Source organism: Bombina bombina, chromosome 10 (assembly GCF_027579735.1).
Source record: "Bombina bombina isolate aBomBom1 chromosome 10, aBomBom1.pri, whole genome shotgun sequence".
Taxonomy (NCBI): Eukaryota; Metazoa; Chordata; class Amphibia; order Anura; family Bombinatoridae; genus Bombina; species Bombina bombina.
In genome coordinates, this window is record NC_069508.1 from 941,633 (window position 1) to 955,433 (window position 13,801).

At 39.5% G+C, this 13,801-nt stretch overlaps 1 protein-coding gene and 1 non-coding gene across 2 annotated transcripts in view; one reads left to right on the forward strand and one right to left on the reverse strand.

The window, feature by feature from the left end:
* LOC128641173 (pre-B-cell leukemia transcription factor 1) overlaps positions 1-13,801 on the forward strand; it is a 354,783-nt gene that overhangs the window by 201,884 nt on the left and 139,098 nt on the right. The window lies entirely within an intron of this gene.
* Positions 9,909-10,015, reverse strand: LOC128641474 (U6 spliceosomal RNA). Its single transcript, XR_008399505.1, has one exon. It is a non-coding gene; the product is annotated as a U6 spliceosomal RNA (small nuclear RNA).

Genomic DNA, 13,801 nt, shown 5'->3' on the forward strand with positions numbered 1-13,801 from the left:
AGTTACATACCCCTATATAAGGCCATAACTCTCAGCTTACCATCAGTCTTGATAAAGGCCTAGGAAGGGCCGAAACGCGTAGACCTCCTTTGGTAAGCCTTACTTAAATTGGATTATTGATTTGTTATTGTTCTACACATTTGTTTTATCCTTTTTCCCCACAGGACGATCTCCACCCTGCCCAGTAGCTCTTTGTGATTTCCAGCTACTAGGATCATTGAGACATAGTCTCACTTATCTCTTTTATCTGTTCCATCGTATCTGACACTTCACTTATAGGATTGTGTGGAAGTTACACATTTTTTCATTGTTTTTGGATTATAGACATTTGGACACCTATTGATTTTTGTTCACATTGATTTTTGTTTTATTTGCATTGGTCATTATATCACAGTGACATCACCATTTTTTTGATTTTCCAGACTTTCTTTTGGATTTCTTCTTGGACATATATTTTGTTTTTTATTATGATTTTTGGAGACCATTCGTGAACTATATTGATTTGAACATATTTTTTGAACATTTTTTCTATCATCACCGTTGTAATTTTTTAAATTTTTTGGATATATCACTCATTGGTTTTTTTATCACCTATCACATTGTTTGTCTTTGTTTTTTCCTTTAAACAGGATCACCTGTCTGCATCAGATATCTGCACCCACCTTTCCTCTTTTTAGGTGTTAATCCATTTACAGGGAGTGCAGAATTATTAGGCAAATTAGTATTTTGACCACATCATCCTCTTTATGCATGTTGTCTTACTCCAAGCTGTATAGGCTCGAAAGCCTACTACCAATTAAGCATATTAGGTGATGTGCATCTCTGTAATGAGAAGGGGTGTGGTCTAATGACATCAACACCCTATATCAGGTGTGCATAATTATTAGGCAACTTCCTTTCCTTTGGCAAAATGGGTCAAAAGAAGGACTTGACAGGCTCAGAAAAGTAAAAAATAGTGTGATATCTTGCAGAGGGATGCAGCACTCTTAAAATTGCAAAGCTTCTGAAGCGTGATCATCGAACAATCAAGCGTTTCATTCAGAATAGTCAACAGGGTCGCAAGAAGCGTGTGGAAAAACCAAGGCGCAAAATAACTGCCCATGAACTGAGAAAAGTCAAGCGTGCAGCTGCCAAGATGCCACTTGCCACCAGTTTGGCCATATTTCAGAGCTGCAACATCACTGGAGTGCCCAAAAAAGCACAAGGTGTGCAATACTCAGAGACATGGCCAAGGTAAGAAAGGCTGAAAGACGACCACCACTGAACAAGACACACAAGCTGAAACGTCAAGACTGGGCCAAGAAATATCTCAAGACTGATTTTTCTAAGGTTTTATGGACTGATGAAATGAGAGTGAGTCTTGATGGGCCAGATGGATGGGCCCATGGCTGGATTGGTAAAGGGCAGAGAGCTCCAGTCCGACTCAGACGCCAGCAAGGTGGAGGTGGAGTACTGGTTTGGGCTGGTATCATCAAAGATGAGCTTGTGGGGCCTTTTCGGGTTGAGGATGGAGTCAAGCTCAACTCCCAGTCCTACTGCCAGTTTCTGGAAGACACCTTCTTCAAGCAGTGGTACAGGAAGAAGTCTGCATCCTTCAAGAAAAACATGATTTTCATGCAGGACAATGCTCCATCACACGCGTCCAAGTACTCCACAGCGTGGCTGGCAAGAAAGGGTATAAAAGAAGAAAATCTAATGACATGGCCTCCTTGTTCACCTGATCTGAACCCCATTGAGAACCTGTGGTCCATCATCAAATGTGAGATTTACAAGGAGGGAAAACAGTACACCTCTCTGAACAGTGTCTGGGAGGCTGTGGTTGCTGCTGCACGCAATGTTGATGGTGAACAGATCAAAACACTGACAAAATGCATGGATGGCAGGCTTTTGAGTGTCCTTGCAAAGAAAGGTGGCTATATTGGTCACTGATTTGTTTTTGTTTTGTTTTTGAATGTCAGAAATGTATATTTGTGAATGTTGAGATGTTATATTGGTTTCACTGGTAAAAATAAATAATTGAAATGGGTATATATTTGTTTTTTGTTAAGTTGCCTAATAATTATGCACAGTAATAGTCACCTGCACACACAGATATCCCCCTAAAATAGCTATAACTAAAAACAAACTAAAAACTACTTCCAAAACTATTCAGCTTTGATATTAATGAGTTTTTTGGGTTCATTGAGAACATGGTTGTTGTTCAATAATAAAATTAATCCTCAAAAATACAACTTGCCTAATAATTCTGCACTCCCTGTAGGAATTCTGCCTACCAATTTGTTTTAATCAACACATATTTGCACATTTTATTGTTATTTGTGCTGCACATTTTGTACCTTTTAATCATATTGTACATTTGCATGGATCCATGTATTCTGTCCCATAGTTTGTACTGAATATATTTGTTATTAATATTTTATCTATTTTATTAAATACCTATTTTATACCTTAGCCTCCGTTAGGTTTGGCGCCTGGGTCCACTTTTTATCTTCATTTATCTTAACAGTGATAGCTAGGGATCACCACCCCCGGGCTGATAGGTAACCACCAGCGCTATAGTAGAACCCACTTACACATATTAGCTCCTATGCTATGCAAGCAATTCTGAATTGCAAAGACAATTAATCCTGAGGGACATGAGTCATGAGGCTCCAATGAAAGAATGATTTTACTGTGAAACAGTCTAAACATGAGGGGCAATACTATTAGGTCCTCAAGAGCCTAAGAACAAACCCCAGTCCCAAAAACAAAATTTTCAATTTGAGATCTTAATAAAAATAAACACACATGTACCTATTCTTTTATGTACATTAAAAATATTAAAACCGCTTATAAATAATGTTTCCACTAGGAGTATGGTATGTCCAAACATTGTAAGAGGAGCCCTTTCTATCCCTGCGGATCTCTCTATAACACCACTCTGCTGTGAAGGATATGTATAATGAGAAAGCCGCTCCGTTCACAATTGAAAACAAGGCGGAGTTATAGGAAAATGCTAACAAGAGCCTAAAATGGCGCCGCTCCGCTTCTAAGAGGAAGGAGGAGGCGGAGCCATAAAAACAAAATGGGATGAAGCACTCTGATATTTGTGCTTTCTCCTGCCGAACTAGGTATCTGGTCTTGAAACCAGAGCGATGAAAAAAACCTGTAAATCTTAGATATAGAGGGTTGTAGAGAGGACAGAGAGTGCGAACAAACAGCTTGTTACCCTGAAGTGTGTTATCAGCATATACGCGCCACTCTCCATAATATGTCCTACTAGAAAATATTCAGTTGCTGAACTTCAAACAACAATGGAAAAAATTGAATTAGGGAGGTTTACGTCATATATAGAAATAAATCATTTTCACCGCTCCGATCTCCAAGAAAACGGAGGAAATGACACTACATACTCTCCGAAAATGAATGGCGCTGAAAAAAAAATAAGAGCGCATCTTACTATAATCCTACTGAGGACATGATAGCTCAGAGAATATTTTATAAAATAACACCGAGCCCCAAAAGAGAGTTAACCTCTTCCTTTCCTGGAGGAGTTAACCTCTTAGTCTCCAAACTCACAGAAGCTTAGCCAGGAACAGGTCAGATTCAGTGACAGAAGCTAAGAAGTACCTGCTTACTGCCAGATTATTCCTAAATAAGGAAATTGTGTCCCATATAACTGCAGTTACCAGAGTCCTTTACCCTTTTAGTGCCCTCCTCCTAGCCCCAGAAGACAAAAAAGGGCACTTACCTGCATTCCAGTCGTCCGGCAGTCAGACGACCTCACAAAGTATGGGAGGATGCCACTCCTCACATAAACCTGTGTAAAAAGAAAGACAGAGTAATCTTACTCAGGCTTTCTATACCAGGACAGAAACATGTTAGGAAAACGCAGCAAAGCACACTTTACTAGTTCCTAACTGCTTAAAAGCCACCACTGCCCTACTGAAGAGACTGACGTGGAGTACGGCTAGACCCAATGTTGAGGAAAAAGATCAGAGTAAACCTACTCTGATTTCCAAAATAATATTGATAATATTGATTGAAGAGAAATAATCAGACACCAAAAACTTCACCTCTTTCTTGTAACGCAGCCAAAGAGAATGACTGGGGTTTGTGGGAAGGGAAGTGATACTTAACAGCTTTGCTGTGGTGCTCTTTGCCTCCTCCTGCTGGCCAGGAGTGATATTCCCAACAGTAATTGATGATGATCCGTGGACTCACCGTGTCATTAGAAAGAAAACTTATTGTCAATAACATTCATTAATTTTATAAGAGAAAGAATACAACTTAGAAAAATGAGGGGGTCCATTAAGAAAGTATAACCTCAAATTTAGTAAATTGGCTGTGGAATATGATATATCTTGATGGAAGGAAATGAGAGAGATGGAAAGATAGGGTTCCAAGAGGGGAGAAAAGAAAGAAGAAGAAAAAATGAGGGGGGGAAGGGACTCCACAGGAAAGGGGAAGAGGGAGAGAGGGAAGCGGGATAGGGAATCTAGGATATTATACGAGGTAACTTCTGGGTGATGGAATAGGGATTATACTGTTTGAGGAGCAGTCTGATTATAAATGTTTATTCAGTCAAGATGGGGGAGTATATTGTTCCCAAAGATCCATCATGAGATGATGTACACCCAGCTTGTCAGTTTTTAAGAAGTGAAAACGCTCTAATGTAAGGATTTCTGTTGTCTGTGGGTGCCAGTCTTTTAAGGTTGGGGTTTTATTAGATTTCCAGTGTTTAGGAATGAGTTTTTTTGCGCTGTTTATCATCAATAGCACAAGGGAGCTTGTGAATTTGTTTTGCAATTTAGAGAGAGCTTGGAACATGAGGACTTGGATCTTGAATGCAAGATCTGTTTCAGTTATTTCTGAAATAGCTGTAAATACTTTTTCTTAAAAGTTGAAGAGCAGGTTACTGTTCAGCACTCTGTTTTTGAGGTTATTTATCCGTGCAGGCTGCAAGGGTCCATACCAAAAAAAACAAAAATAAGTAGAAAGTTCAAGCTGCAGCAGCACTGAATAAAAAGATTTTTATTTTTGCCAAAAAGTTAATACACACTGACACATACAGGCTTAAAATACCCTTAACCCTTCCCATTCAATTACAATACACACCTGTGATAATCTATCTACATCAGTTAACTCCACCTAGTGTTCACACACCTTTTCTTAGAGGTTCTCATATAACTTCACAGTTGATTTATCATTGTGTGTACACAACATAGACATTCTAAATCAAAGATACCTATACTTTTTGTTAGCTCTAAGAATTTTTTAGACCTTTTTTAAGCCTTTACGTCTTATATTAAAGGGACAGTAATCAGAAAATACTCCAATCCATTTCTCTATTCATACCTCCTGGCCACATAGTACCTAATGTATAGATCCAAAACAATTCTTTTTGCTGAAGTTTTTTCTCTCTGTTGCCCCCCCTCCTGGGTTTCTTTACATGATCTATAATCTGAAATCTAATTTGACTCAGACTATGCCCAGCTGTCAAAAAATGGTGAGCCACAGGTGCATCTACATCTCCTGTTCTTATGCTACTCTTGTGTTGGTTCAACCTCTCGCGCACCTTACGGGTGGTCTCTCCTACATAGCCCCACCCACATGGGCATTTGATTAGATACACAGCATATTCTGTGTTACAGGTGAAATAACCTCTAATCAAAAATTTCTTGCCTGTACGTGGGTGGCAAAATGTAGAGCCCCGCACCATATTGTTACAGTTAGTACAATTTAGGCAGGGAAAGCAACCATTGTTTTTTTTGTCAATATACCTCTGCACTTTCGTTTTACCAGGTCCTATATCTGCCCTAACAAGGGTATCCTTAAGATTTTTACCCCTCCTGTATGCAGGCATTGGCGGTACTTGAAATTCCTTCACTTTAGGGTTACATTCACTTAGTACACTCCAGTGCTTTCTTATAATCCCTTGTATTTTATCACTAAGGGGAGAAAAATTACTCACAAATACCATTCTATCTGTTTGGTCCTTTTCTTTATTATTTTGTTGTTCTAACAACTTAGCCCTCGGAATGTCTAGAGCGCTATTTATGCCCTCCTGTATCATTTTAGATGGATAGCCTCTCTTTGTGAATGCATTCCCTATCTCACTAAGTCTCTCCAGTGCCAGACTCTCGTCTGATACTATGCGTCTTACACGCAGAAACTGGCTCTTTGGTAGAGATCTAGTGAGAGTGGGAGGATGTGCACTACTGTAGTGTAATATATTGTTACAATCTGTTTCCTTTCTATACAGATCTACTGACAATGAAGTCCCAGACTTATAAACTTTGGTATCTAGAAAGTTAATGCTTTCTTCACTATGGACAAGTTTAAATTTAATATTAAGGGTAGCGCTATTCAAATCCTTAAAGAACTGTTCCAGGGTCCCAATGTCGCCCAACCAAACACCGAACACATCATCTATATAGCGCCACCATGTGGCGCCATATAGAATAAATAAAGGGTGGCTGTACACCACATGCTCTTCAAACACATTCATGAAAATGTTCGTGTATGTGGGAGCGACATTGGAACCCATGGCCGTGCCCTGAAGTTGCAGAAAATAGTCATCTTGGAATAGGAAGTAATTACACTGCAGTACAATACCTAGCAGTTCAACAATAAAATTTCTCTGCATCTCACTTATCTCTGTGCTATTGCTCAGTATTCTATTTACTGCTCCAATTCCTGCTTCATGTGTAATGGATATGTACAAACTTACTACATCCATACTATACAGAATACCTTTTCCCTCACTTAGATCAAGACTATGTATTTTCTTCAAAAAATCACCTGTATCTCTTATGTAGGAGTTAGATCCCACAAAAGGTCTTAGATATTTATCAAGGAAAATGGAGGCATTGGACAGGATTGATCTGATTCCTGCCACTATAGGGCGTCCTGGTGGAGCTACCTTGTCCTTATGGATTTTTGGTAATGTGTAAAGGACAGGTGTTATTTCCTCAGTCTCCAATAGGAATTTCACCACATCCTGCCCAATGACTCCTCCTCCTCTCACTTGAACAAGTGCTCTTTCGAGTGTACAAACCTTCATACAATTGGTTGACAGGGATATAGAGATTCTAGAAAAGAAATGTAGAGAGGTTAAGGTTAACAGAAAAGTGAACTTTACTAAAAAAGATAGGAATGCTTTAAAGAAATTGAATGATAATAAAGGGATTATCATTAAGAGAGCGGACAAGGGTGGTGCAACTGTCCTTTTGGATAAAGAATTTTATATTCAAGAAATTAGAGCACAATTGGCAGATGAGAAAGTGTATAAGTTGCTATCAAGAAATCCTAAGTTTGAAATCAAGAAAGAAATAGAGAGCTGTGTATCTAAAGCAGAGAGAGGAGGAGTCATTGGGCAGGATGTGGTGAAATTCCTATTGGAGACTGAGGAAATAACACCTGTCCTTTATACATTACCAAAAATCCATAAGGACAAGGTAGCTCCACCAGGACGCCCTATAGTGGCAGGAATCGGATCAATCCTGTCCAATGCCTCCATTTTCCTTGATAAATATCTAAGACCTTTTGTGGGATCTAACTCCTACATAAGTGATACAGGTGATTTTTTGAAGAAAATACATAGTCTTGATCTAAGTGAGGGAAAAGGTATTCTGTATAGTATGGATGTAGTAAGTTTGTACACATCCATTACACATGAAGCAGGAATTGGAGCAGTAAATAGAATACTGCGCAATAGCACAGAGATAAGTGAGATGCAGAGAAATTTTATTGTTGAACTGCTAGGTATTGTACTGCGGTGTAATTACTTCCTATTCCAAGATGACTATTTTCTGCAACTTCAGGGCACGGCCATGGGTTCCAATGTCGCTCCCACATACGCGAACATTTTCATGAATGTGTTTGAAGAGCATGTGGTGTACAGCCACCCTATATTTATTCTATATGGCGCCACATGGTGGCGCTATATAGATGATGTGTTCGGTGTGTGGTTGGGCGACATTGGGACCCTGGAACAGTTATTTAAGGATTTGAATAGCGCTACCCTTAATATTAAATTTAAACTTGTCCATAGTGAAGAAAGCATTAACTTTCTAGATACCAAAGTTTATAAGTCTGGGACTTCATTGTCAGTAGATCTGTATAGAAAGGAAACAGATTGTAACAATCTATTACACTACAGTAGTGCACATCCTCCCACTCTCACTAGATCTCTACCAAAGAGCCAGTTTCTGCGTGTAAGACGCATAGTATCAGACGAGAGTCTGTCACTGGAGAGACTTATTGAGATAGGGAATGCATTCACAAAGAGATGCTATCCATCTAAAATGATACAGGAGGGCATAAATAGCGCTCTAGACATTCCGAGGGCTAAGTTGTTAGAACAACAAAATAATAAAGAAAAGGACCAAACAGATAGAATGGTATTTGTGAGTAATTTTTCTCCCCTTAGTGATAAAATACAAGGGATTATAAGAAAGCACTGGAGTGTACTAAGTGAATGTAACCCTAAAGTGAAGGAATTTCAAGTACCGCCAATGCCTGCATACAGGAGGGGTAAAAATCTTAAGGATACCCTTGTTAGGGCAGATATAGGACCTGGTAAAACGAAAGTGCAGAGGTATATTGACAAAAAAAACAATGGTTGCTTTCCCTGCCTAAATTGTACTAACTGTAACAATATGGTGCGGGGCTCTACATTTTGCCACCCACGTACAGGCAAGAAATTTTTGATTAGAGGTTATTTCACCTGTAACACAGAATATGCTGTGTATCTAATCAAATGCCCATGTGGGTGGGGCTATGTAGGAGAGACCACCCATAAGGTGCGCGAGAGGTTGAACCAACACAAGAGTAGCATAAGAACAGGAGATGTAGATGCACCTTTGGCTCACCATTTTTTGACAGCTGGGCATAGTCTGAGTCAAATTAGATTTCAGATTATAGATCATGTAGAGAAACCCAGGAGGGGGGGGCAACAGAGAGAAAAAACTTCAGCAAAAAGAATTGTTTTGGATCTATACATTAGGTACTATGTGGCCAGGAGGTATGAATAGAGAAATGGATTGGAGTATTTTCTGATTACTGTCCCTTTAATATAAGAGGTAAAGGCTTAAAAAAGGTCTAAAAAATTCTTAGAGCTAACAAAAAGTATAGGTATCTTTGATTTAGAATGTCTATGTTGTGTACACACAATGATAAATCAACTGTGAAGTTATATGAGAACCTCTAAGAAAAGGTGTGTGAACACTAGGTGGAGTTAACTGATGTAGATAGATTATCACAGGTGTGTATTGTAATTGAATGGGAGGGGTTAAGGGTATTTTAAGCCTGTATGTGTCAGTGTGTATTAACTTTTTGGCAAAAATAAAAATCTTTTTATTCAGTGCTGCTGCAGCTTGAACTTTCTACTTTTTCTTAAAAGTTGGCAATTGCTGGGCAAGTCCACCATATGTGGAGCATAGAGCCCCTTTGACTGCAGTTTTACGTAGTCTAGAGGGAGTGAGGTACCATCTACTAATGAACTTAAAATGCATTTCCTGAATATTAGCTGATGAGGAAGCCTTAATAGCTGTTTGGAAGGATTTCCTCCAGTTGATAGGGTTAGGTTCTGAGTTGTTCTCTGTCCCATGCTTGTGAATACGTGGGGAGCATTTGATCATCCTGTATTAACAAATACTTATATAGGAGAGATATAGTATGCCTTGGAAGTGTCTGCTGAACACATAGCTGTTCAAATGGCGTGAGATCCCTATTCATTTTATTTTTATACTTGTGGGTGGTAATGTAGTGTATTATCTGCGTACGGGAGAACCAAGATGCAAAAAGGACCTCGTCCCATTGTTGTAAAAATTTGATTGGTGCAATATTGCCCTGATCTAGCGCGAAGTGCAACACACCATCTCTCAGTTTATATGGGATTCTGTTGGCTATCTGTGCACGCAATAAAAAATATGGAACGCTTCATGAATTTGCATGTCATCCTTGCGCAGGGGCCATGCTACTCTTCTCTGTATCGGTCCAATTTTAGTATATGTGCTGCCGAAGCGAGCACTGGGCTGCTCTTTTGAATACTTGTTTATTATGTTTAGAGGCCCAAATTGTTGTCCCTATGCAATTTTGTTCCTCATGTATTGGAAAGACTTTGAAGTTTAAAGAGAAACTTTTTAATTAACCTAATGTCTCTCAGGATGATTACAAGCTAAAAAAGATGTTATCTGTCCAGGGCAGATGGGAATACTGCACACCAAAACAACGATAAATTCCCAAAAAAACGTTAGCTAAAATAAAAATGAATAAATGAATTCCTGCGTTCTTTTAACTGCTGTATATTTATTTTCAGCATCAATTATTTTTAGCAACATTCATTATTTATTATAGCTTCAATTTGACACCGGTGTCAATATAGACGTTTTGGTTTAAAATTGTATATCTTTTTATTTTGTATTAACCTATTAAATCATTTATCTGCCAGTTTTTTGAGACTTCATCCTCATTCTTTCTTTAATTGCTGCTACTTCGCATTTGAGACATTTATTATTGTTGTATTTTCAAACTGTTGTATTTTAAAATCTTATATCATACACTAGATCCCCCTCCCCCTTTTTTTTGGGAATCAGCATCCCCCTTTTTTTGTGCCACCATTTATTCATTTTTATTTATCTCAGGATGATGCTGTTCGGGCAATGCCACAGCTTTCTCCTCACATTTGCCAAGCCTCTATGGCGTCACATACAGTGCCCTGCAGTTCCTGTCAGCCTCCTAGCGGAATTTATTTGCCTGCAGATATTGCTGCACAGGTATCTTCTGCTGTATTTGCGGCATTGTCTGCTTTTCCCATGTTGAAGGGAAAATGCAAGAGGAAAATTAGAGAGTCAGCTAGTAAGGTTTCTGTTCCGTCGTCTGCTACTCAAGTTGTCTTCCCTCATAAATCTGATGAGGAGGATACGTCGGTAGCCTCTGAGGGTGAAATCTCAGATTCGGACAGTATAATTCCTTTATCTGATGCTGAAGTAGTATCCTTCAGATTTAAGCTTGAACACCGTTGTGTATTGTTAAAGGAGGTTTTGGCTACTTTGGATGACTCTGACCCGCCTGTCGTTGTCAACCCTAAGAAATCAAGTCAATTTAATAAATACTTTGATGTTCCTTCCTCTGTGGAAGTGTTTCCTGTTCTAGACCGTGCAAAAGATTATTGTGCAGGAATGGTAGAATCCAGGGATACCTTTTCCCCGTCTCCTGTTTTTAAAGATTCATGGCCTAAAGTAAAAGGGGCCATTTCTACTCTCGCTAAGAGAACTACTATTCCTATAGAGGATGGCTGCTCTTTTACAGATCCAATGGACAAAAAGCTGGAGGCCTATTTGAAGAAAATGTATGTTTGTCAAGGTCTTCAATGGCAACCTGCAGTTTGTAAGCCACTGTGTCTAGTGCAGCATCTTATTGGTACAATGCCTTGTCTAATTCTCTTCAAGTAAGAGACTCCTTTGAAAGAGGTCCAAGACAGGATTAAGGCTCTCAAGTTAGCCAACTCCTTTATTTCCGATGCTACCATGCAAGTTATTAAACTGGGAGCCAAGATATCTGGCTTCGCTGTGCTAGCTCACAGGGCATTGTGGTTAAAGTCTTTGTCAGCGGATGTTTCTTCTAAATGCAAGCTTCTGGCGCTTCCTTACAAGGGTAAGACCTTGTTTGGACTTTGTCTGACAGAAATAATCTCTGGCATTTCTGGGGGAAAAGGGTATTTTCTACCACAAGACAGGAAGAATAGACCTAAAGGACGTCAAAGTAATTTTCTTCCTTTAGTAACTTCAAAGGAAAGTCTTTCTCTCCCTCTTCCAAGCAGGGACAGTCAAAGTCTTCTTGGAAACCCAATCAGTCTTGGAACAAGGGGAAACAATCAAAGATACCCGCAGCTGAGTCTAAATCGGCATGAAGGGTTTGCCCCCGGGCCGGGGTCGGATCAAGTGGGGGGCAGATTTTCTCTGTTTTATCAAGCATGGATACGAGATGTCCCAGATCCTTGGGCTGTGGACATAGTCTCAGGGTTACAAAATAGAATTCAAAACTTTTCCTCCCAGGGGCAGGTTTCTCCTCTCAAGATTATCTGCAAACCAGATAAAAAGAGAGGCATTCTTGAATTGCGTTTGGGACCATTCTTTCCTGGGGGTGATAGTCACAGTTCCTGTAAGGAAACAGGGCCTGGGATTCTATTTGAATCTGTTTGTGGTTCCCAAAAAAGAGGGAACTTTCTGTCCTATTCTAAACCTAAAGTGTCTCAACAAGTTTCTCCGGGTTCCATCCTTCAAAATTGAAACCATTTGTTCCATTCTTCCCTTGGTCCAAGAGGGTCAGTTAATGACGACCATAGACCTGAAGGATGCGTATCTTCATTTTCCCATCCACAGGGATCATCACAAGTTCCTGAGATTCACCTTTCTAGACAAACACTTTCAGTTTGTAGCTCTTCCGTTTGGCCTTGCCACAGCTCCCAGAATTTTCTCAAAGGTTCTGGGGGCTTTCTTGGCAGTGATCAGGTCTCGGGGAATTGCAGTGGCGCCCTACCTGCACGACATATTGGTTCAGGTGCCATCTTTCTCTTGTAAGGTGTATCCAGTCCACGGATCATCCATTACTTGTGGGATATTCTCCTTCCCAACAGGAAGTTGCAAGAGGATCACCCACAGCAGAGCTGCTATATAGCTCCTCCCCTAACTGCCATACCCAGTCATTCTCTTGCAACTCTCAACAAGCATGGAGGTAGTAAGAGGAAAGTTGTGAAATATAGCTGTTATCTTGCTTCAATCAAAAGTTTGTTATTTTTAAATGGTACCGGAGTTGTACTATTTTGTCCCAGGCAGAAAAATAGAAGAATCTGCCTGTGATTTCTATGTTCTTAGCAGGTTGTAACTAAGATCCATTGCTGTTCTCACACATGACTGAAGAGAGAGGTAACTTCAGCGGGGGAATGGCGTGCAGGTTATCCTGCTATGAGGTATGTGCAGTTAAGATTTTTTCTAGAAGATGTGAATGCTAGAAAATGCTGCTGATACCAAATTTATGTAAGGTAAGCCTGAATACAGTGATTTAATAGCGACTGGTATCATGCTTACTTTCTGAGGTAATACTCTTTTATATTTACAATATAAAACGTTTGCTGGCATGTTTAAACGTTTTTATATATACTTTGGTGATAAAACTTTATTGGGGCCTAGTTTTTTCCACATGGCTGGCTTAAATTTGCCTAGAAACAGTTTCCTGAGGCTTTCCACTGTGTTACTATGAGCGGGAGGGGCCTAATTTAGCGCTTTTTTGCGCAGTAACTTTTACAGACTGAGACATCCAGCTTCCTCCAGGAGTCCCCTGAATGCTATAGGACATCTCTAAAGGGCTCTTAGGCTTTCCAAAATCGTTTGTTGGGGATAGTAGGCCCACAGCAAGGCTGTGGAAGTTGGTGTGACTGTTAAAAAACGTTTATATTGTTTTCTTGATCCGTTTTTTGAACTAAGGGGTTAATCATCCATTTGCAAGTGGGTGCAATGCTCTGTTAGCTTATTATACACACTGTAAAAATTTCGTTTGATTTACTGCCTTTTTTCACTGTTTTTCAAATTCTGACAAAATTTGTTTCTCTTAAAGGCACAGTACCGTTTCTTATATTTGCTTGTTAACTTGATTTAAAGTGTTTTCCAAGCTTGCTAGTCTCATTGCTAGTCTGTACAAACATGTCTGACATAGAGGAAACTCCTTGTTCATTATGTTTAAAAGCCATGGTGGAACCCCCTCTTAGAATGTGTACCAAATGTACTGATTTCACTTTAAGCAATAAAGATCATATTCT